This window comes from Macaca fascicularis, chromosome 1 (genome assembly GCF_037993035.2).
Source record: "Macaca fascicularis isolate 582-1 chromosome 1, T2T-MFA8v1.1".
Lineage (NCBI taxonomy): Eukaryota > Metazoa > Chordata > Mammalia > Primates > Cercopithecidae > Macaca > Macaca fascicularis.
This window is the reverse complement of record NC_088375.1, coordinates 28791097-28809399: the sequence shown is the minus strand read 5'-3', so window position 1 is coordinate 28809399 and position 18303 is coordinate 28791097. Positions and strand designations below refer to the sequence as shown.

Below are 18303 nucleotides of genomic sequence, written 5' to 3'. Positions count from 1 at the left end.
TCTAGTATATCAATATTGTGCACCTATAGCAGGATTTTTCATGGTTGCATGAATCTCATTTAGTTGGTGGTTTAATTATCTAACAAATATTCAGTTCTTATAGTTAAGCACTATTTCTGGCAGATTACCATGCCTGGATGAACAAGACAGATTATGTCCCTGATCTTATGGAATTCACATTTCTGTTCTGGCTTAGTTTTCATAGACTTGATGATTTCTGGGTCCTAGCATACTGTGTTCATCTTTTCCTAGATTGCTCACCCTGTTCAGACTCATACCTTATTTTGATTTTTCTGCCTGTGTGTTTGGTGGCTTAGATGAACCTAGTGGGACTTCTAAGATCTTTCTATCCACTGCTCTCTTTTTGCCTTGATATAGAACTGAATAATTACCTTTGCTAACAATTTCAGTTATTAGCATGCTAAGGAGACTAGCAAGCCCTTGTATACCTTACGAGTCTAACTGATGAGGTAAAGAACTTTATTTTCCAAACCGAAAGACCAGTTTCTCTAAGGACCCTGAGACATTTTACATAAATTTATTCAACAAATATTTACTGAACACTTCCTACATACCAGAAACTTTCTAAGTACTGCAGGTACAGCAATGAATAAAAGAGACAAAACACTGCCCTTGTGAAGTTTACTTTGCAGTTGAGGGAGCCAGACAGTCCATCAATAAAATAAAACAAGTGGTGATGACCACTATGGAGAAAAAGAAAACTGGAAAGGGAGGTCTGGAGTGCAAGAGCGAAGAGTTGTTTTATAATGTCAAATAAGATGTTCTAGAAAAACATTTTCCCTGAAATTTCCCAAAATAAATTTGGTCGTGATAAAAGGCCTTCTCTCTGTAATAAGTGCAGCAACTCTAAGACAACACTAACAGATACAACAAAAGTGATGATCAATGACTAAGGAACAGAAGAGCTGAACACATTTCTCAGTTAAAATGAAAAAAAGGCCAGGCACAGTGGCTCATGCCTGTAATCCCAGCAGTTTGGGAGGCCAGGGTGGGGTATTGTTTGAGCCTAGAAGTTCAAGGTCAGCCTGGGCAACACAGTGAGACCTCATCTCTACAAAAAACAAAACAAAATCAGCCAGCCATGGCAGCATACACTTGTAGTCTCAGCTACTTGGGAGGTTGAGGTGGGAGGATTGCTCAAGGCTCTGGAGGTCGAGACTGCAGCAAGCTATGATTGTGCCATTGCACTCCAGCCTGGGTAACAGTAAGACCCTGTCTCTAAAAAATAAGTACAAAGGATACAAAAGAAAAATACAAAAAAAAGAAAAAAATCAAGCAACTTCATTGACAGTTGGGTACACATTTTGTTAATAACCTGTTAACAATTCTCCAACTTTATCTTTGCAGTGTCTTCTCTAGTTAGTTATGTTGATGGAAGCCCTGTTAAAAATAATTGTGCCTGACCATCATACAGAGAAAAGAAAATACCGAGGTATAGAAGCAAATTTTAAACTGACTGAACCCTTAAAAGATGATTGAGGCAGATGGCTTAGTTCTCCTCCAGGGATAACTGATGTGGGGATATTAACGCCCTTTTGTGTCAAGTAAACATACACCTGTGTTCATGGTAGCATGCATCAACTGAGGAGCAGGCATCTTCTAGGCACTAGCACCAGTTGAGAAGAACCAGTTTGCTTTATAGAGTTAGCCTTGGCTGGCAAATGGTGTATCCATAGATGAACCATAAAGCACCTTGGCCAATTTTCTATTAGTAGACCTTTAAGTTCTTTGTAAGCTTTTGCTGTTATAAAAATGCTGTGTACGTAACCTAATCATTTTCTCAGGATAAATACCTAAAAACGAGGACTGCTTAATGAAAGTGTTTGCACATTTTTAAGCTTACAAAGCTCCTCAGACTTTAATGTGCAAACAAAACACTTGGAGATCTTGTCAAAATGCAGGTGGGATTTAATGGATACGAGGTGGGCCGGAAATTGTTTCTTGCAAGCTTCCAAGTGATGCCAGGTGTATCCTTAGACCATATTTTGAGTTGCAAGTTTCTAATATGCTTTGCTAAGTTGCCTTCTATGAAGTAGATATGTTTTAACAGTATCTTATGTTTACAAAGTGTTTTAAGTTGTAAAAATACTTTCACATATGTTAATTCATTTACTAGTTCAGGACCATAGGCCTTACCACCCATCCATCTTTTTTGCATGTGGAAATAAACTTGGCTTGGCTACCAGAGAATTTAAGAATAACCAAGATGGCCATGAACTTCTTAAAGCCATGTCACATAAGGGACCACTGAAGAAACTTCTGATGCTTAGCCTAGAGGAGATGTTGAAAAATCCATGATAATTGCCTTCAAGAAGGTTACTATGTGGAAAAGGTCATACAAGCCTATTTTGGGTAGAAACAAAAGTCTCTCTAGGACTACATATGTCAATGTTACAGAAAAACTGAGTTTGTCTCAATGTGAGGAAGAATTTTCTAGCCAACCATGCTGCACAAATATAGAGTGAGATGTTTTGTAAGGTAGTGAACTCCCTATCACTGTTAAGTATTGAAACAGAGGTTAGATGACCACTTGTTAGTGGATAAGAGAGGAATTCAGGCAGCATGTGAAAGAGGAGTAATGTCACTAACTGCAAGAATCTAGAGTCTGAGATGTGAAATCTTATCAATTAAAGTTTTAAGATAGGCGTAAAAATGCTGAGAAGTCTTTGGATTTGAAAGTACTCTGGTTACTATAGAAGAATAAGAGGGTTTTGGCCCCCTTCACCCCTCTACATGTTAGAGGTCCCATAGTCACCCCGCTGAAATATTCTTGGATGAGTCCAAGCTCCCTTAATTGTGTATACTATTATGAGAACAATATACATATCAGCCCTGGTATCTCCTCCTCCTTTTTTTTTTTTTTGACCATCTACTGGGACTTGACTGACCAGGGCTTGTAAGGACGGACACAAAACTTCAAGTCTTTCGTAATGACAGGATTGATTCAAAGTAAATATTCTAAAAATTATGTCAAACACTAATGAATAAGTGACATTTACCAATAGTTTATAAGAGAATCATTTTGGATGAGCAATTTTCATTTCACAAAATAAATCTCTCATATCCTAAAAAGACACCTCTCCTTAAGCAGGAAAACAAAAGCCCAACAAAAGTCAAGCCATGCCCATGGCACAGCCCTAATGTTAGTTTTAGGGAGGAAAACACCAACACTGAGACATACAAAAGTATTTGAGGAGAATTACATGTTATTAAATTGTCCTAGAACCTGGGGGAGGGTTCAGGGAAAGAAAACAGCTGGTATATTTAAGAAAAATTTAAATAGAAAATATTACACATGAGAGCAAAATAGTCCATTTCTCTTAAGAAAACCAATAAACACAAACTTTCATTTTTAGGTTTTCAACAAGGTTTTTTTTTTTCATATTCGTACAACTGCCACCCCAAAATCCAACCAGTCAGCATGACAAGGTGACAACAGGTCCAGTTGGCCAAACTCCCTGTTCACCCTTGGATGCTTTTCAAGCCAATGAGGGTAACATTTGTGGTGGCAGGAGCCAGAGTCAAAGGAGAATCACTTCTCTTCACTCACGAGGAAACCTCCCTCTTGAGAATCTTTGGAATTTTTCATGGGAAGGAGTCTCAGTGTTTGTGTGCACACTTCAGCCCCACAACTGTGAAGGTGGCAGCTGTCAGTTTCTCATAAACAAGGAACATGAGAGCAGCAGTGAGGACTGTCTGTAGCAGTTTGGCTTCCAGGCCTTTGTAGAGTCCTAGTATTCCAAAGCGCCTTACTCGTTCGTGAAGAAGATAGAGAGTATTCCAAAGATTTCCCAATGTTCTGTTTTCTGGGTTTAGTCTATGACGCCCAAACCTCAGAATTGACTGTACTGTGTGCATGGGATAGGTGAGCCTGGTGGCAGTCGCTTTGGCTACTGCACCAATGATGAACACATCCAAGGAAGAAGCTTCATCCGTTTCTTTAAAAACTGCTGTTTTAAACCTTCATAAAACATGAACTGGATGGCAAGATTGAAGACCAACAGCAATGAGGGAAATGTGCCATTTCATAAAGCCGGGATTCCCTCATCTCGAATGATCTGATGAAAAGCATCAATGATACCTTTGTAGTTCGTTGGTACAATGTCTTCATTCCTAAATTTTGCCCCTTGCAGCTTCAGTCTGGTGTTTACCACCCAGAGTGGAGTTGTTAGTAACACCTTAACTACTCCTGCAACAAACTCAACTACCAGATCTTTTCCAGTGGTAGAACGTTGACCTTTGACCCAGACTGCTTTGAGGCTATTAAAAGTGTAGAAATAGACAAAATTGGAGCAGCAGAGACTGGAAATCACTGGAAACCACCCTCGATAGGGTGCCAGGAGTCCTTCTTCTTTAATGATCTCCAGGAGCACCATGTGTGTAGTTTTGGATTTTCTTTTCTCATCAACCTGAAGTCGAAGTCTAGCTGTATCCAGGGGAAAAAACTGTCATTGCTGTCACGGCGTGGACCAGGCTTTCGTAGGACAGCACGGAGGCCATTGGTGCGGCTCCTCCAAGACCCAGCCACACTTTTCCCACAGATGCCGTAGCCAGTGGAGTTAGGAAAGGCTCCTCCTTCATTTTTAAGTTTCTGTTACATATTTCAACAGAAAACTCTTTAAAACCATGTTGTACTTTTTGAGAAGCACAGAGTTGTGAGGACAAGTTTTCTCATTAAGTTATCTTACGCCTTAGAGAAATAACAAACCAACAAGTTCTCATTAAGTTGCCTTACACCTTAGAGAAATAACAAACCAAACTGGTTTTCTTTTCCCTCACCCGTGACTCAAGCTTTTTTTTTTTTTTTTTTTGTATGAACTCATCTGCATTTCCTGTGTGACGTATATAGTTCAATAACTTCTGTGTGTCCTCGGTACATTTTTGGGGCAGTTCTTTTTAAAAATAATCCCTCCAAAGCTTCTGAATCAAGAGTGGACTGAGCAAGCACATTTGCTACGCCTTTCAAAAATCTCATTAAAGTGGTAAGAAAGTTATACAAAAGGACTAAATCCATGACAGCCCTGAGAAAGGGGAAGTGTTCTGTGCATCAGATTTTTAAAAAGCAGTTTGATTGTGATATAATTCATATACGATAAAATACATCAATTTGAAATGTAAAATCCAGTGGTTTGGAGAATATTCACAGAGTTGTACAATTATCATCACAATCAACATTAGAACATTTTTATCACCACCCCCACCCCCCCCAAAAAAAACTCCTGTATCTGTCAGCAGTCTCTCACCATTTTGCTTCAAGCTCCCCTCACTCCCAGCCCCTGTCAACCACCAATTTACTTTCCACCTCTATAGATTTGCCTATTCTGAAATTGTATATAAATGAAATTATACAGTTTTTAAAAAAACTGTATTCTCTCAGTGTAATGTTTCCAAGGTTCACACATAGTACAGCATGTATCAGTGGTTCATTCTGTTTTTATTGTTCAATAGTATTTTATTGTACGAATACCACATTTTATTTATCCAGTCATCAGTTGATAGACATTTGGGTTGTTTCTGCTTTCTGGCTGTCATGAATAACGTTTTTATCTAAGTTTGTATGCAAGTTTTTGTGTGGACATATGTTTTCATTTATCTTGGGTATATATTTAGTGGGATTGCTGGGTCATATGGTAATTGTATCTTTGGCATTTTGAGTAACTGCCAAACTGTTTATAAAGCACATTTAACAATTTTTATTCTCACCAGTAATGTAGGAGGGATCCAGTTTCTTGACATCCTCTCCAACTCTCTTTTTGGTTATACCCCTTCTAGTAGATATGAAGTGGTATCTCATTGTGGTTTTGCTTACATTTTCCTATTATTGACCATCTGGCTAATGATACTGACCACCTTTTAATATACCCATTGGCCATTTGTATATTTTCTTTGGATAAATCTATTTAGATCCTTTGCCCATTTCGTGTTCCTACTGAGCTGTGAGAATTCTTTATATATTCTATATACAATTCTCTTATCAGAAAAATGAGTTGTAAATATTTTCTGTCTTTCAAGGCATTGTCTTTTAACTTTCTTGATGGTTTCCTCTGAAGTAGAAAAGTTTTAATTTTGATAAAGTACATTTTATTGTTTTTATTTTGTTTGTGCTTTTGGTATCATATCTAAGAGGTCTTCACCTACCGTGGACTAGATTTCAATGAAATTTCTGAAATACGGAATTTGCATGGGAGCGTCTTGAAAAACCAGAGTAGAAACCATGCCCCAGAACAGATGAGAGAAGCCTGGAGCAGAGATGGGAGGTATTCTTCTTACCAGTAGAAACTGTGAGAGGCTCCATAATCACTACCATTTATGTAGTACTTATTTACTAGGCACTAAGTTTTACCTAGATTAAGTTGCTTATTACCACAATGTTAATGAAAAGTAAATCTTGTTAACTGCATTTTTTTTCAGTGAGAAAGTTGATACCCAGAATAATTAAGTAAAATGCTGAAAACACAAGAAGGGCTTTAAATCTAGGCCATCTATGCACGACATGCTCTTAATCACTGTATCAGACAAACTCAGAGGAAGCATGTGTGGGAAAAGGAGTAGGTTGTGGGATGTTAATCCAATTAATTAACTAAATGAGAGCTTATGTAACAGCGGGGATTATTTTTCTTCCTTCATGCTTCCACCCATCACCTCCCAGCACGGGGATTGGGAGCAGGAGTATTTGCCTCCAGAATACGTTCTCATTAACAGAGGAAAATTCCAAGTCATATATATGATTCAAGACATTATATTATCACAACAATTTATTGAAGCATATGCATTGCTGTTCAGCTTGCTTTTTTGTTCATAGTTGTTTTTGTGAGATCTGTTTTCTAATTTAAGCAACTTTATTTTATTCTTATTATCTTATTCTTATTATTTGAAAATGTCCCTCATATAAATACATTACAATTCATTTAGCTCTTTCCCACTGATAGTTATATTCTCTCCATTTTTTTCTAATACAAACAACACAAAAACATTCTTGTACTTGTTTACTTGTGTACCAATTCAAGAGTTTCTCCAGAGTACATGCCCAGCTGTGGAATGGCTAGGTTGTAGAATATGCATATTCTCAACATTACTAGATGGTGATAAATTGTTTTCTAAAACGTTAGTACCAATTTATGCTCCCTGCAACAGCGAAGGATTCTTTTTGCTTCTCATTCTATCTGACATGATATTGTCAGACTTTTATAATTTGTTTGCTGATTTTAAGATGTGAAAATATATTTTATTGTGGTTTTAAGTTGCATTTCCTTGATTACTAGTCAATGCTATGAATTAAGAGAAACTTGGAGATAGCAGTACAATCAGAGAGTAACTTACAATTGATACAAGAATTGATAGAATGGCTTCTCTCTCTCTCTCTCTTTTTTTTTTTTTTTGGAGACGAGACTCACTCTGTTGCCTGGGCTGGAGTGCAGTGCTGCAATCACAGCTTATTGCAGCCTTGACCTCCTAGGCTCAAGTGATCCTCCAACCTCAGTTTCCTGAGTAGCTAGGACCACAGGCACATGCCACCCTGCCTGGCTAATTAAAACAAAAATTATTTGTAGATACAAGGTCTCCCCATGTTGCCCAGGCTGGTCTTGAACTCCTGGTGTCAAGTGACCCTTCTGCTTCAGTGTTCGGATTACTGTGCCTGGCCAGAATTGGTTGCTGCTGCTGCATTTTTTTTTTTTTTAGACGAAGTCTTGCTCTGTTGCCCAGGCTGGAATGCAAGGGCATGAACTTGGCTCACTGCAACCTCGGCCTCCAAGGTTCAAGTGATTCTCCTGCCTCAGCCTCCTGTGTAGCTGGAGATCCAGGTGCATGCCACCACTCCCAGCTAATTTTTGTATTTTTAGTAGAGGCAGGTTTCACCATGTAGGCCAGGCTGGTCTTGAACTCCTGACCTTAGGTGATCCATCTTCCTCAGCCTCCCAATGTGCTGGGATTACAGGCATGAGCCACAGGGCCCAGCCCAGAATTGGCTTCTCTTATAGCCCATATACTTAACTTAGACCTTAGAGTCCCTCACCAACTTTTCCCTTAGCTTCTAGGAGGCACTAACCTTGAAGTGAAGGCCAAATTGCCTGTAAAATGCAGGCAATTTCCAATGTCCACCTCATGTGCTGACTGAGGATTATCCCATTCTCCATTCTGCTGATAATGAGAATTTAATATTCTCTAGGGAAAATCCATTCTCATAAAGAAGAATATCTTTGGTCTCTATGGTCAGGGCAGAACATAATAATAGGTTAATAGAATGAGAATATAATAGAATAACAGTATACCAGGCATGGTGGCTCATACCTGTTATTCTAGCACTTTCAGAGGCTTAGGCAGGAGGATTGCTTGAGTTCAGGAGTTTGAGACCACCCTGGACAACATAGTGAGAGCCTATCTCTACAAAACACACAAAGTGAAGCAAAACAAAAAACGGGTAGACTGTTAGAATGACAGTAGAGATATCCCAAAGTTGAAGTTAGAAAGCCTCAGCACCATGTGGGTGACTCCAACAGTTGGTGCATACTGTGCTGCCAAGGCTGATATCATTCTACCCCATTCTTTTCTCTCGGAGGACTTCCTGCATATTTCTTTAGCTGTGTTCTCAATTCTACTTTGGTCTCCCAGAGGTTAAATTATAAGTAAACACAAACTCACAGAAGTTACTAAAAAACTGGTTTTAAGCATACATTGGTCTAGCTCCAGATTTATGAAAAAATAAAACAGAAAAACAAGGCTAAACATTTTACCGGGTCTGCATGATTATAGTTTTGCTAAAACACTCAATTTTTATTCCTAAATGAAATATTTGCCTTTTACAAATACAGTTGGATGTGTGTGAACTGGTTCATGTCTGAGGTTATTCATTGAAGCAAAATAATAAAATTGAAAATGTTGGGACTTAGAAACCAATACCCCAAAATATGGCACTTTAACATGCTGAACTGAAGACGACGACTTAGGATCTCTCTGACCTTCCCTCTCTTCCTGTATCTCAATCCTGTGTATCCCCCAAAGCTCTCCCAAAAAATAGGGTGAAGTTGTTCTCTGCAGTTGCCTTATCTGCCTGAAGTCTAGATTTGCCAAAGAAGAAATCAATTACCTTTGGCCCCTTCCCTTAGTTTTCATTAACTGAACTCATACTGCAGGAAGAAAGACAGAAGTCTGTCAACACACCTAGACAGATTTGTCATAAGCCATTGTTTGCACTGTGGGCCCAACATACTTTATTCCAGGTGATTGTATGTTCTTCAAGCCCACTGGGTCCCCCTAGAGATCATTTCATAGTCACCCTAAAATCCACACTTTCTCATCTCCCTGTCACCTAAGAAAAGGGTATACAAGCATCTGTACCTCATTGCATGCTGGGATAAGCATTATGTGATTTTTACCCCCACTCCTGTGGAAGTTAATAAATTTGTGTACATTTTCTTCTGTTAATATTCCTTTTGTCAGTAGATTTTGTTGCCGTTGCTTTTGGTGTTTTAGACATGAAGTCTTTGCCCATGCCTATGTCCTGAATGGTGTTATCTAGGTTTTCTTCTAGGGTTTTTATGGTATTAGGTCTAACATTTAAGTCTCTAATCCATCTTGAATTAATTTTTGTATAAGGAGTAAGGAAACGATCCAGTTTCAACTTTCTACTTATGGCTATCCAGTTTTCCCAGCACCATTTATTAAATAGGGAATCCTTTCCCCATTTCTTGTTTTTGTCAGGTGTCAAAGATCAGATGGCTGTAGATGTGTGGTATTATTTCTGAGGGTTCTGTTCTGTTCCATTGGTCTCTATCTCTGTTTTGGTACCAGTACCATGCTGTTTTGGTTACTGCAGTCTTGTAATATAGATTGAAGTCAGATAGCGTGATGCCTCCAGCTTTGTTCTTTTGACTTAGGATTGTCTTGGCAATGCGGGGTCTTTTTTGGTCCCATATAAACTTTAAAGCAGTTTTTTCCAATTCTGTGAAGAAACTCATTGGTAGCTTGATGGGGATGGCATTGAATCTATAAATTACCTTGGGCAGTATGGCCATTTTCATGATATTGATTCTTCCTATCCATGAACATGGTATGTTCTTCGATTTGTTTGTGTCCTCTTTTATTTCACTGAGCAGTGGTTTGTAGTTCTTCTTGAAGAGGTCCTTTATATCCCATGTAAGTTGGATTCCTAGGTATTTTATTCTCTTTGAAGCTATTGTGAATAGGAGTTCATTCATGATATGGCTCTCTGTTTGTCTGTTACTGGTGTATAAGAATGCTTGTGATTTTTGCACATTGATTTTGTATCCTGAGACTTTGCTGAAGTTGCTTATCAGCTTAAGGAGATTTTGGACTGAACAATGGGGTTTTCTAAATATACAATCATGTCATCTGCAAACAGGGACAATTTGACTTCTTCTTTTCCTAACTGAATACCTTTTATTTCTTTCTCTTGCCTGATTGCCTTAGCCAGAACTTCCAACACTATGTTGAATAGGAGTGATGAGAGAGGGCATCCCTGTCTTGTGCCAGTTTTCAAAGGGAATGCTTCCAGTTTTTGGCCATTCAGTATGATATTGGCTGTGGGTTTGTCATAAATAGCTCTTATGATTTTGAGATACGTTCCATCAATACCTCATTTATTGAGAGTTTTAGCATGAAGGGCTGTTGAATTTTGTCAAAGGCCTTTTCTGCATCTATTGAGATAATCATGTGGTTTTTGTCTTTGGTTCTGTTTATATGCTGGATTACATTTATTGATTTGCATATATTGAACCAGCCTTGCATTCCAGGGATGAAGCCCACTTGATTATGGTGGATAAGCTTTTTGATGTGCTGCTGGATTTGGTTTGCCAGTATTTTATTGAGGATTTTTCCATCAATGTTCATCAGGGATATTGGTCTAAAATTCTCTTTTTTTGTTGTGTCTCTGCCAGGCTTTGGTATCAGGATGATGTTGGCCTCATAAAATGAGTGAGGGAGGATTCCCTCTTTTTCTATTAATTGGAATAGTTTTAGAAGGAATGGTACCAGCTTCTCCTTGTACCTCTGGTAGATTTCGGCTGTGAATCTGTCTGGTCCTGGACTTTTTTTTTGGTTGGTAGGCTATTAATTATTGCCCCAATTTCAGAGCCTGCTATTGGTCTATTCAGGGATTCAATTTCTTCCTGGTTTAGTCTTGGAAGAGTGTAAGTGTCCAGGAAATTATCCATTTCTTCTAGGTTTTCTAGTTTATTTGTGTAGAGGTGTTTATAGTATTCTCTGATGGTAGTTTGTATTTCTGTGAGGTCAGTGGTGATATACCCTTTATCATTTTTTATTGCATCTATTTGATTCTTCTCTCTTTTCTTCTTTATTAGTCTTGCTAGTGGTCTGTCAATTTTGTTGATCTTTTCCAAAAACCAGCTCCTGGATTCATTGATTTTTTGGAGGGTTTTTTGTGTCTCTATCTCCTTCAGTTCTTCTCTGATCTTAGTTATTTCTTGCTTTTGCTAGGTTTTGAATGTGTTTGCTCTTCCTTCTCTAGTTCTTTTAATTGTGATGTTAGGGTGTCAATTTTAGATCTTTCCTGATTTCTCTTTTGGGCATTTAGTGCTATAAATTTCCCTCTACACACTGCTTTAAATGTGTCCCAGAGATTCTGGTATGTTGTATCTTTGTTGTCATTGGTTTGAAAGAACATCTTTATTTCTGCCTTCATTTTGTTATGTACCCAGTAGTCATTCAGGAGCAGGTTGTTCAGTTTCCATGTAGTTGAGCAGTTTTGATTGAGTTTCTTAGTCCTGAGTTCTAGTTTGATTGCAGTGTGGTCTGAGAGACAGTTTGTTATAATTTCTGTTCTTGTACATTTGCTGAGGAGTGCTTTATTTCCAACTACGTGGTCAATTTTGGAATAAGTGCGATGTGGTGCTGAGAAGAATGTGTATTATGTTGATTTGGGGTGGAGAGTTCTGTAGATGTCTATTAGGTCCGCTTGGTGCAGAGTTGAGTTCAATTCCTGGATATCCTTGTTAACTTTCTGTCTTGTTGATCTGTCTAATGTTGACAGTGGGGTGTTAAAGTCTCCCATTTTTATTCAATGGGAGTCTAAGCCTCTTTGTAAGTCTCTAAGGACTTGCTTTATGAATCTGGGTGCTCCTGTATTGGGTGCATATATATTTAGGATAGTTAGCTCTTCCTGTTGAATTGATCCCTTTACCATTATGTAATGGCCTTCTTTGTCTCTTTTGATCTTTGATGGTTTAAAGTCTGTTTTATCAGAGACTAGGATTGCAACCCCTGCTTTTTTTTATTTTCCATTTTCTTGGTAGATCCTCCTCCATCCCTTTGTTTTGAGCCTATGTGTGTCTCTGCATGTGAGATGGGTCTCTTGAATATAGCAAACTGATGAGTCTTGAGTCTATCCAATTTGCCAGTCTGTGTCTTTTAATTGGACCGTTTAGTCCATTTACATTTAAGGTTAATATTTTTATGTGTGAACTTAATCCTGTCATTGTGATATTAGCTGGTTATTTTGCTCGCTAGTTGATGCAGTTTCTTACTAGCATCAATGGACTTTACATTTTGACATGTTTTTGCAATGGCTGGTACCGGTTGTTCATTTCCATGTTTAGTGCTTCCTTTAGGGTCTCTTGTATGGCAGGCCTGGTGGTGACAAAATCTCTCAGCATTTGCTTGTTTGTAAAGGATTTAATTTCTCCTTCACTTATGAAACTTAGTTTGGCTGGATATGAAATTCTGGGTTGAAAATTCTTTGTTTTTTTTTTAAGAATGTTGAATATGGGCCCCCATTCTCTTCTGGCTTGTAGAGTTTCTGCTGAGAGATCTGCTGTTAGTCTGATGGGCTTCCCTTTGTGGGTAACCCGACCTTTCTCTCTGGCTGCCCTTAACATTTTTTCCTTCATTTCAACTTTGGTGAATCTGACAATTATGTGTCTTGTAGTTGCTCTTCCCAAGGGGTATCTTTGTGGTGTTCTCTGTATTTCTTGAATTTGAATGTTGGCCTGCCCTACTAGGTTGGGGAAGTTCTCCTGGATGATATACTGAAGAGTGTTTTCCAACTTGGTTCCATTTTCCCCATCACTTTCAGGCACACCAATCAGACATAGATTTGGTCTTTTCACATAATCACATATTTCTTGGTGGCTTTGTTCATTTCCTTTTCCTCTTTTTTCTCTAGACTTCTCTTCTCGCTTCATTTCATTCATTTGGTCTTCACTCATTGATACTCTTTCTTCCAGTTGATCAAGTCGGTTACTGAAGCTTGTGCATTCATCACGTAATTCTCGTGTCATAGTTTTCATCTCTGTCAGTTTGTTTATGGCCTTCTCTGCATTGATTAGTCTAGTTATCCATTCTTCCATTCTTTTTTCAAGATTTTTAGTTTCTTTGCTCTGGGTACATAGTTCCTCCTTTAGCTCTGAGAAGTTTAATTGACTGAAGCCTTCTTCTCTCAACTTGTCAAAGTCATTCTCCATCCAGCTTTGATCTGTTGCTGGTGATGAGCTGCATTCCTTTGGAGGGGGAGATGCGCTCTGATTTTTTGAATTTCCAGCTTTTCTGCACTGCTTTTTCCCCATCTTTGTGGTTTTATCTGCCTTTGGTCTTTGATGATGGTGATGAACTGATGGGGTTTGGTTTGGGTGTCCTTTCTGTTTGTTAGTTTTCCTTCTAACAGTCAGGACCCTTAGCTGCAGGTCTGTTGGAGTTTTCTTGAGGTCTACTCCAGACCCTGTTTGCCTGGGTATCAGCAGTGGAGGCTGCAGAAGATAGAATATTGCTGAACAGCGAGTGTTGCTGTCTGATTCTTGCTCTGGAAACTTCGTCTCAGAGGTGTGCCCAGCCATGTGAGGTGTGAAGTGTTGGTCTGCACCTAGTGTGGGATGTCTCCCAGGTAGGCTACTCAAGGGTCAGGGACCCACTTGAGCATGCAATCTGTCTGTTCTCTGATCTCAACCTCTGTGCTGGGAGACCTACTTCTCTCTTCAAAGCTGTCAGACAGGGTCATTTACATCTGCAGAGGTTTCTGCTGCTTTTTGTTTAGCTATGCCCTGTCCCCAGAGGTGGAGTCTACAGAGACAGGCAGGCCTCCTTGAACTGTGGTGGATTCCACCCAGTTCGCGCTTCCTGGTGGCTTTGTTTACCTACTTAAGCCTCAGCAATGGTGGGTGCCCCTCCCCCAGCCTTGCTGCCATCTTGCAGTTAGATCTCAGACTGCTGTGGTTGCAATGAGGGAGGCTCCATGGGTGTGGGGACCTCCAGGCCAAGTGTGGGATATAATCTCCTGGTATGCCGTTTGCTAAGACCCTTGGTAAAGTGCAGTATTAGGGTGGAGTTACCCGATTTTCCAAGTGTTGTATGTCTCATTTTCCCTTGGCTAGGAAAAGGCATTCCCGTCTTTTGGAACCTTGCACTTCCCAGGTGAGGCAATGCTTCACCCTGCTTCAGCTCTCGCTGGTCGGGCTGCACCAGCTGACCAGCACCAATTGTCTGGCAGTCCCCAGTGAGATGAACCTGGTACCTCAGTTGAAAATGCAGAAATCACCCATCTTCTGTGTCGCTTGCACTGGGAGCTGGAGGCTGGAGATGTTCCTATTCAGCCGTCTTGTTCAGGAGCAAGATTTTTTCACTTAAATTTTTTTTTGAATCATGAGAACATATAACTGTTAAAACAACAGCACAAACACAACACTTATTGTTAGCCCATGATAAATAAAGCATTGATATTTGGGTTTATTCTGATTTCAGGTTTGGCTAAGTAAAATATCTGAGCACTTGTCTTACATGGTCATTACTGAAATGATAGAGGAATGAGCAAAGGGAACAAAGGGAAGATATGCCCCAAAGGCAAATCACAGTTCCCTCTTCAGGAAGACACATACTAATTGTGCTTGTCAAAGCAACAGTTTTTCAATTTCAGAATATTCTAAGTTCTAGCCTTCATAAAATACTTGTTATGAATAAATGCTCATGATTAATTATCTAACTTACAATGCCCTGCCTCCATCTCCACCTATCAAATTTCACCCATTTTTTTTTCCAATTACCCCAGCCAGGAGTTAAAGCTCACTGTTGCTACTATTGAAATATAACCTACACAAATTACTCTTATGTGCTGTACCTCTTGGACTTCTTTCCAACACTTACCAATTCCAGTTGCTTCTATCAATGTAGTTTGTCTCAAATTTGTCCTCTTATCTCTCTTTTTCCTGCCACTATTGTGGTTCAGATACTCATCACTTCTTACTAAAAGTCTTGTCTCCTCACTCTCAGTCTTGACTTACCACCACCTCCCCACTCCAACCACTTCTACTCCTCCCCCTGCCAATTCATTCTTTATACTATAGCTGAAGTTGAGAGAACTTCAGATTAATTATGGTGGACTGAACACATATTTGCCTCTGCTTCCTCTTGAAATCTCACTAAAATAAGAGTATTTTTAAAAGACATAAACTTAGAGGATAAATGAAGTAAGAGATTGAGATTACAGTAGAAAAGAATTGTCAACACACTATTTGAAGGTGAGAAGTGAGTTGATGAATTATCAGAAAAGAGAAAGCTAACACCAAGGGCTTGCAAATGGGATGCCAACATGAAAAAAGTGAATGCATGCCAGATGATTTTAAGATAGCTTAGTGAGTGATTGTAGGCATCAGGAACTGCAAAGATGTTGGTAATGGGACATGACAGAGGAATTAGTTGAAGATCTGTTTATGAAACAGATATTTCTCATCCCCATTCTGCAAACAACTATGAGACTGACCTTCCTTCATCCTGGATGGAGACTGGAGGTTTGATCTTTGTGACAATTGAACTGGTAAAGTTCCAGATCTGATAATATAAAAAGGACTCAAAACCAGGGCACTTCACCATGATATTTCAGAACCCCAGAGATAAAGAGATTCCACAACCTTTCAGAAAAGCAAATACAAGTCACATATAAAGGACAGGAAGTAGAATGAACAATGGGCTTTTAACAATACTGAAGCTTGAAGGCAATGGGGCAATGACTTTAAAAGTCTAAGTTAGTATCATTTTCAGCTTATACTTTTACATTTAGCTGAATTACTAATAAAGCATGAGCATGGAAGTAATGTATTTCAGTTATAGAAGAGATATGACACATACCGTTTATTGGTTACCCAAAAGTTTTCAAGTTCACTTTTCTCTTTTTACCTTCCACTAGAGGCTGGAAAAAGTATTTATCATTATTTCAGGTGCCCTTGTACTTAGAAGTCACCATGCAATCTCCATTCTGACCAATGAGGTATAAATAGAATTCTCCCAGTGGATCTCTAGAAAACCTTTTGATTCCTCCCTCCCTTAACTCCCTCCCTCCTCCCTCCCTCCTTTCCTCCCTTCCTCCCTTCCTCCTTCCTTCCTTCCTTCCTTCCTTCCTTCCTTCCTTCCTTCCTTCCTTGCTTCCTTCCTTCCTTTGTTTTCTCTCTCTCTCTCTCCTATCTCTCTGGACATAGCTTATCTTTATCTTATTTGTTTTTATGAAATTAGGATATTTTACTAGATTCCTAATTTAGTGGTGCCCTCTTCTGAAAAAGTAGAAAAGTTCAGATATTTAGCAGTTTTCCTTTTGCTTGTTTTAATGATGATGATTGGGGAAGGGTTTTGAATCCTCCAATTTTATGGTTCTTTTTTGTCTTATAGGACCCTAATTTTTTTCTTCCCTTTTTTCTTCTTCCTCCCTTCACTGGCAAATTGCCACAGGGTTTGTCTTCCTTCCTTTTACCTTTTCTTTTCTCACTCAGAGCTATGCGTTTCAAAGACCAACTTTTAAAATGTAGTCTATCCTTTTAAATCTCACCTGTCTCTTTAAATTGCTTCAATCCTTTTCAATGGCACCTGGTCCTTTAAATAGCTAGTATTTGAAATTACTTTCTAGTAGCCTTGATTAAATGCTTTTTTATAGTTTCTAATGTAAACTAGTTTTAATTTGTGACTTTTTGAATTGAATGTAAAGAGACTCTAGTCTGGCCAACATGGCGAAACCCTGTTTCTACTAATACAAAAATTATCCAGGTGTGGTGGCTCATGCCTATAATCCCAGCACTTTGAGAGGCCAAGGCGGGAGGATCACTTAAGGCCAGGAGTTCAAGACCAGCCTGACCCACATGGTGAAACACTGTCTCTACTAAAAATATAAAATTTTGCCCAATGTGGTGGTGAACGCCTATAGTCCTAGCTACTTAGGAAACTGAGGCAGGAGAATCGCTTGAACCTGGGAGGTGGAGGTTGCAGTGAGCTGAGATTACACCACTGCACTCCAGCCTGGGTAACAGATAAAGACTCCATCTCAAACAAACAAAATGTAAAGAGATTGACTAGTATTTACCTTTTAGGATGTCAGTGAAAATTAGTGAAAACTTTGAATAATGATTTATTTAAAAATAAATGCAGTATGATTACTTCCTGGTGTGGTGAGGACCTTGGGGAGCACTCTCTTTGCAAATAAATAATTGTTTATAATTGTTATATTTCCTAAGTTTATGGATTTTATGTTACAATAGTACCTGATTGCATTTTGTTTTCTTCAGTAGTCTGTTTTCCCATTGAAATATTTTTCACTTAATTTATTTACTTTGCAAACTTAAAAACAGAAGTCATAGTTAGCAGAAGTAAATTTTAGCTCAAACTATACCCATGACATTATGAATTTTACATAGAAATTTACTGAGACTTATAAGGAGTTAGTATGTTTATAAAGCTTCCTAGAGAGGGAGATGCTGAATTTCTTTTTATCACTCATTCTTCTTTTAGGTGTCCTCACCACCAGGAAGTTCTTTACTGTGTTTAATCAAATCCTTTAAATCACATGAACAACTGTTAAAACAAACTAAAATTGGCCCAAGGAGGCCTATGTGTGAGTTCCTAAATGCAGCCCAACTCAGCACTTAAACAAACTGAAAACCTAACTTAGGAACAGAATCTCAGCCAATCACAGGCGGCCAATTGTTCAAATCATGTTCAAATAAGACAGATGTGAGCTATAACCAATTGGGCTATCTCTGTACCTCACTGCAGTTTTCTGTATGTCACTTCCTTTACTCTAGTTACGAATATAACCTACACATTTGGTGGGGTGGAACATTCTGGGCCATTTTTGGACTGAACTGCTGCTCAGTTCTAAAGTCACAAATAAAGGCCAATTAACGTCTGTAAAACTAGATTTGTTGTAATTTTGTCTTTTAACACAACACATTTCCAATATGACTAGTGTTTAGGAAAACAAACAACTTGAATTTTTGCTGGCTTTCTTCTCTGCAGACATATTCCTAACTTTTAATCCTACTATATTTTGTGTGATTTAAA

The 18303-nt window shown here is 38.8% G+C and overlaps 1 pseudogene; it reads right to left on the bottom strand.

The window, feature by feature from the left end:
- Positions 1 to 3604: 3604 nt before the first annotated feature.
- LOC102123054 (peroxisomal membrane protein PMP34 pseudogene) lies at positions 3605 to 4666 on the bottom strand (annotated as a pseudogene).
- Positions 4667 to 18303: the final 13637 nt, after the last annotated feature.